This window comes from Hypanus sabinus, chromosome 3 (genome assembly GCF_030144855.1).
Source record: "Hypanus sabinus isolate sHypSab1 chromosome 3, sHypSab1.hap1, whole genome shotgun sequence".
NCBI lineage: Eukaryota > Metazoa > Chordata > Chondrichthyes > Myliobatiformes > Dasyatidae > Hypanus > Hypanus sabinus.
Genome location: NC_082708.1, coordinates 121556086 through 121562085, shown reverse-complemented (window position 1 = coordinate 121562085; position 6000 = coordinate 121556086).

The window sequence follows — 6000 nt, the reverse complement described above, 5'->3', positions numbered from 1 at the left end:
TTTGCCTGAAGTATTATTTAGCAGTAACTGGGCATTGGTAATAACAAATGATTTTTGGTGTGGATTCTTCACCACTGGTATTTCTAGGTAGCAGTTGCTTTGTAATAAACTTTTCAATAAATAATATTTATTTCAATACTTTAAGATTTTTTTCAGAAAAGATTTTGACTATTAAGAGTGTGACTATTTAGTACTGTTGGTAAATTTTCCTCTGTGAACTTGCATAAATTGCACCATAACTCTCTCATACTAAACCTGTATTCTAACACATATTGCAAAACTGTATTTTAATAGCATGGTGAAAATTGATTTCAACAATAGTGCCATCTTGTGGTCGTGATCCTTGTATTTTTTTGACAGAAATACTGTATTTCAGATGTACATCAGTGTTTTGGTAGGGAAAGCTTATAGCGTTGTGACATGTAGAACACATTAGAAATAGACGCCATGAGCTCCAAAAGAAGCATACTTCAAAAGGTCATTGGGAGATTCAAAATTGTTGGAACATGGGGTTATTTAATAAATAGATGGGTAACAAGCAGGCTACGGATCAAAAGTTATTAACTCAACCAAGTAGTGTTCTCCTTGGTACTTGGACACTAACAATTTGAAATCTGGAAATTAACAGAATGATATTGTGTATTGTTAGAGGAATTGAATCGAAAAGTGGGAAGGTTATGTTTCTATTTATGAGGTACTGGTGAGACCACTCTTGAGTATCCAGTACAGTATGAGTCCTCTTGTTTAAGAAGGGATGTTAATGCTTTGGAAGCAGTTCGAAGAAGGTTTATGTAGCAGGGTGATTCTGTGAAAAGGTTGGACGGATGGTGGGTACAATCCTCCCTATTGTTTCTACCATTTTTTGTTTGTCCAATACAGAAACACTGGAGGTCCGACTATTAGCGCAACAAAGATGAAGAAAAGTTTGTGTTTATCCACAGTCCTGAGACAAAAAAAACTTTCGCTATTCTAAGTTGCAAACAAAACCAGACGTACTTTAATATTCAGGCAGTGACTTGCTACGTAACAGTGTCACCAAGGTAACAAGTGTCAGTGTCCAGAAGAAAAGCTTTGTCTTTGCATAAACTATTACTTAAAGCTTTCCTTTCCAGCTCACTGCTTGCTTGAAAAATTCAGCACTATAGCTTTGGAAAGCAATTGCACTCAGTTTTTGCAATATCGTTGATTGTAGCTGACAGCAGAAGGGTAGGGAATATTTAATGCAAGGCACAGCAATTTAAAAAGACAAGGAGATACTAATACATTTATGGAATTAATGTTTAATTCACAAATTAATTTCAGGGTAACACACACCACATAAATGGAACAGAGGGATATGTCTCTGGGAAACCACGTGGCAGCACAGAGTAATAAAGAATACTTTGAGAAAAATGGGATTAAAAAGAGAGATCATGGTGAACCCAAATCAACTCTGGTTAGATCACAATTTTGAGTGTTTCCAGCTGTCATACTGGTTTTATTGAAAAGAAATCAAAGCATTGAAACAAATGGAAAGAAAAGACTTACTGGAGTGATACCAGAGGTGAGAGGGTATTCTGAACAAAAAAGGGAACGGGATAAAGCTTATTTCACAAGAGGTAAAGGGGTAATCCAGAGAGGTATTTAAGACTTTTGATAAGGTACTTACAGGAGAAGCTTTCAATTGCTGTGACTCTCTGTCGGTGGTGTCTGAAAAGAGGATGCTGTCCAAATTGCATGCCATCTTTGGCAATGTCTCCCATCCACTCCATAATGTACTGGTTAGGCACAGGAGTACATTCAGCCAGAAGCTCATTCCACAGAGATGTAACACTGAGCATTATAGGAAAACATTCCTGCCTGTGGCCATCAAACTTTACAACTCCTCCCTCGAAGTGTCAGACACCCTGAGCCAATAGGCTGGTCCTGGACTTATTTCCACTTGGCATAATTTACCTATTAGTATTTAATTATTTATGGTTTTATATTGCTATACTTTTTCTCTATTCTTGGTTGGTGCGACTGTAGCGAAACCCAATTTCCCTCGGGATCAATAAAGTATGTCTCTCTGTCTGAAGCTCAGATCTGGGACCATAAGAACGATATTCAAAACTTAAAAATTGTATTATTAATAAGTGTTTGGATGAGCACTTGAATTGCCAAGGTAGTACAAACCATGCACTGGTAAACAGGATTAGTATAGGTAGTTATTTAATAGGTGGGGTAAATGTGGTGAGCGAAACAACCTGCTTCTCTGCTTTAAGGCTCTATAACAGTAAATATGAAGCAAGTCCCTTTCTAAATTGTCTGTGGGGAAAGAGCAAAAGAATAAGTAAAAGAAAGCACTACGATTTTTAAAATAAAAACTATATTTCAGAAGACTAGGAGTTTAAAATTCTTTAGATTTGATCCCTGACAGTTCAAGAAATCTTGATTTAAAAAGCGAGAACACAGTGTGCAATTTTGGTCACCTACCTACAGGAAAGATGTAAAGGTTGAAAGAGTACAGAGAAAATTTACAAGGATGTTGGTGAGTCTGGAGGTCCTGAGTTATAAGGAAGGATTGAATAGGTTATGAATTTATTGCTTAGAACTTTAAAGATAGAGAGGAGACTTGATAGACGTTTACAACATTATGAAGGATATAGATAGAGTAAATGTAAGCAGGCTTTTTCCACTGAGGTCGGGTGAGACTACAAAAAGAAGTCATGCGTTAAGGGTAAAAGGTGAAAAGTTTAAGGGGAACATGAGGGGGACCTTCTTTACTCGGAGGGTTGTGAGAGTGTGGAATGAGCTGCCAGCACAAGTGAATATGAGCTCAATTTCAACATTTAAACAAAGTTTGGATAGGTACCTGGATAGTAGGGGTATCGAGGGCTATGATCCCAGTGCAGTTCAATGGAAGTTGGCAGTTTAAATGGTTTTGGCATAGATTAGATGGGCCAAAGGGCCTGTTTCTATGCTGTACTTTTCTATGACTTTAAGTGTGTAATGAAGCCAGATCTCTTATCCTTAAAACAAATGAAGTGGTCAGAGTTGAAACAGATAACACCAGTGAATAAAGATGATGATAGGGAAACTGCAGTGCCTGGAAGTGCTTGAATATTGCTATTCCATAAAGCAAGTGAACAAAATATTCTTTAGTGCAGATGAGCAGCACTGTCTTCTAAAATGAATGACACTAAGATGTTTCAAAACTCCTATCATGTGATACACACACGCAATGTGACATGTATATACACACACATAAAATATACTGTACATTAAAGGCGTAAAGGAATAAAAAAGCTGAAATCTGAAATGAAAACAAAATGCTAGAAGCACTCAGCAGGTCAAGCAGTGCCTGTGGAAAGAGGACATTTCAAAACAGAACCTTAAATCTGAAACGTTAATTCTGTTATCTTGCTGCACATGGTGCCTATGTAGTTGAGTGTTTCCAATATGTTCTGTTTATAATTTTTATTAATGAGGCAGGAAGGATCACTATGATATTTCAGAATGTGGTAAAGGGCAGTGGAGAGAAAGAACTTTAGCTCAGGAAATCCAGAAGTAGGATCAGGAGAAAGGGTGAGAGATGTACATAGACCTCAAAATATAATTCAGGTCATTGCAAAGTTAGAGATGCATAGCACAGGTTTAATATATTAAGCCTGCTGTACTTCAATTGATTTTTAAACTTGGAAAACTAAATCAGTATGTAGTATTAAAGGAAAGTGTAAGAACCAAAGTGGAAGCAAGCTATTTTTAAAGAATTTTTTTTTAGCACTTGGGCATCAGAATAAAGAATATTATTGCCCATCACTAAATGCCCTCCAGAAGCTAGTTGTATTTGAAACTCTGTAGTCCATTTAGCGAAAGTGCTCTTCCTATGCTGTTGGGTGGGGTTTCCAGGAATTAGACCAGCAACAATGAAGGACTGGGATCATGTGTGAGCTGGAGGAGATCTTGTAGATGGTAAAACTCCCTCCCAAACACACTTTGGGAATTGAAAAGCAAACCCAAAAAAAAAAGATTCTGGAAAGAGTATGCTGGAAATTCTTAGCAGGTCACTATCACCTTCACTGGCTTGAGAAAGAGACTCATTACCACCTTCAGAAAGGCAACGATAGAAAGGCAATAAATGCCTGGGTCCTTCCAGAGAGTCGAGCAACTAACCTTCGGTCCCTTTCTCCTAATCCATTTAAGTCGTACACGTTTGCTGCATGAGGCAAGAAATATGCAAATCATTTGGACAGCTATCTGAGAAAGATAGAGATAAAAACATAGAAAATAGGAGTAGGAATGAGCTATTTGACCTCACCCACCATTCAATATGACCATAGTCGATTTCAAGTTCAAATTCCTGGGTGTCAAGATCTCAGAGGATCTAACCTGGTCCCAGCATATTGATGCAGCTATAAAGAAGTTAAGGTATCTCCTGGCAGGTAGAATAACCGACAGTTCATTGCGAGAAATTCCAGGTCAGGTGAGCAGAATTGAGCCATCTCCGGCATATTTGAGCACCAAGAGTAATTGATCAAGAGGCATACACCTCTGCTTTTGAGAGACTTGATCTTTCCTTTAAACACATTGACCAGGACTGCACACAATAATCAAAATGTGACCGAACCACAAACTTTTATACAGCTGCAAATGTCTTGCTTAATTTCAGTACTCAGTGACCTGACCAATCAGAAAAAAATCATACAATTCCACTTCTTTACCACCGTACAAAAGTGACAGGTTGCACCTGAACCTGAGAGGGACCAATATTCTCTCAGGCAGGTTTGTTAGAGCTATTGGGGAGGGTTTAAACTAATTTGGCAGGGGGGTGAGAACCAGAGTGAAGGGACTCAGGATAGAAAAGATGGTTAAAAAAGCAAAGAAAATGTACAGACAAACTATCAGGAAGGGCAGGCAGACGATAGGACAACACTGGAGCCAACAGGTTGAGTTTCAGTGCATTAGGGATGCAGAATCAAAAAGGGTAACAAATACAGTACTCAAAGTGTTATATCTCAATACACAGAGTATAAGAAATAAGGTGGGTGATCTTGTTGCACTAATACAGATTGTCAGGTTGTGACTATCACTGAATCATGGCTGAAGGATGGTTGTAGTTGGAAACTGAATGTCAAAGGTTTCAAAGGTACATTTAATGTTAGAGTAATGTATAAAATATACATCCTGAATTTCTTTTTCTGCACAAACATCTACAAAAACAGAAGACTGCCCCAAAGAATGAACGACAGTTAAATGTTAGTAACCCCCCCCCCCAGCTCCTCCCTCCCGCACGTAAGCGGCAGCAAACAACAATCCCACCCTTCCCCCACTGGCAGAAAAAGAGCATCAGCACCCACCACCAAGCACTCAAGCGTCAGCAAAGACACAGACTTGCAGTACTCCAAAGACTACTTGTTCACCTGGTAATTCAACATAGCACAGGCACTCTCTCTCCCCAATAAGGGAGAAAAAGGATCTCTGTTTCACAGCGAGAGGGGAGACATAATGAACAACTCATTGGTTAACAAAGTTAAAGTCCGTTGCATCACTTTTCACAAGTTCTGTGCCCAAAGATCTTGGATCTCTGGGCACACAGCCTTAGTTAGATCTTCCATCTCCCAAAACACACCTATCTCCTGCCCAGACACCGAACTCCAATCCCCCTGACTCCAGAATCACAAAATCTTGGCCTTGCGAAGGCGAGCTGAGATCTTAGACCACGCTCTTGGCATGCCAAATAACGGCCATTTGTGAAACCCCGAGACCAGGTCCCATTCCTGCAAAAGGTTCCATGTTGTATTGGATGGATAGGAAAGTAGGCAGAGGGGGTGGCATGGCTCTGCTGATAAAGAATGGTATCAAATCCTAAGAAAGATGTGGCATAGGATCAGAAGATGTTGAATCCTTGTGGGTTGAGTTAAGAAACTGCAAGGGTAAAAGGGGTCTGATGTCAGATATATACAGGCTTTCCAACAGTGGCTGGGAGGTGGACAACAGATTACAACAGGAAATAGAAAACATGAGTTATGAGGCCAATGT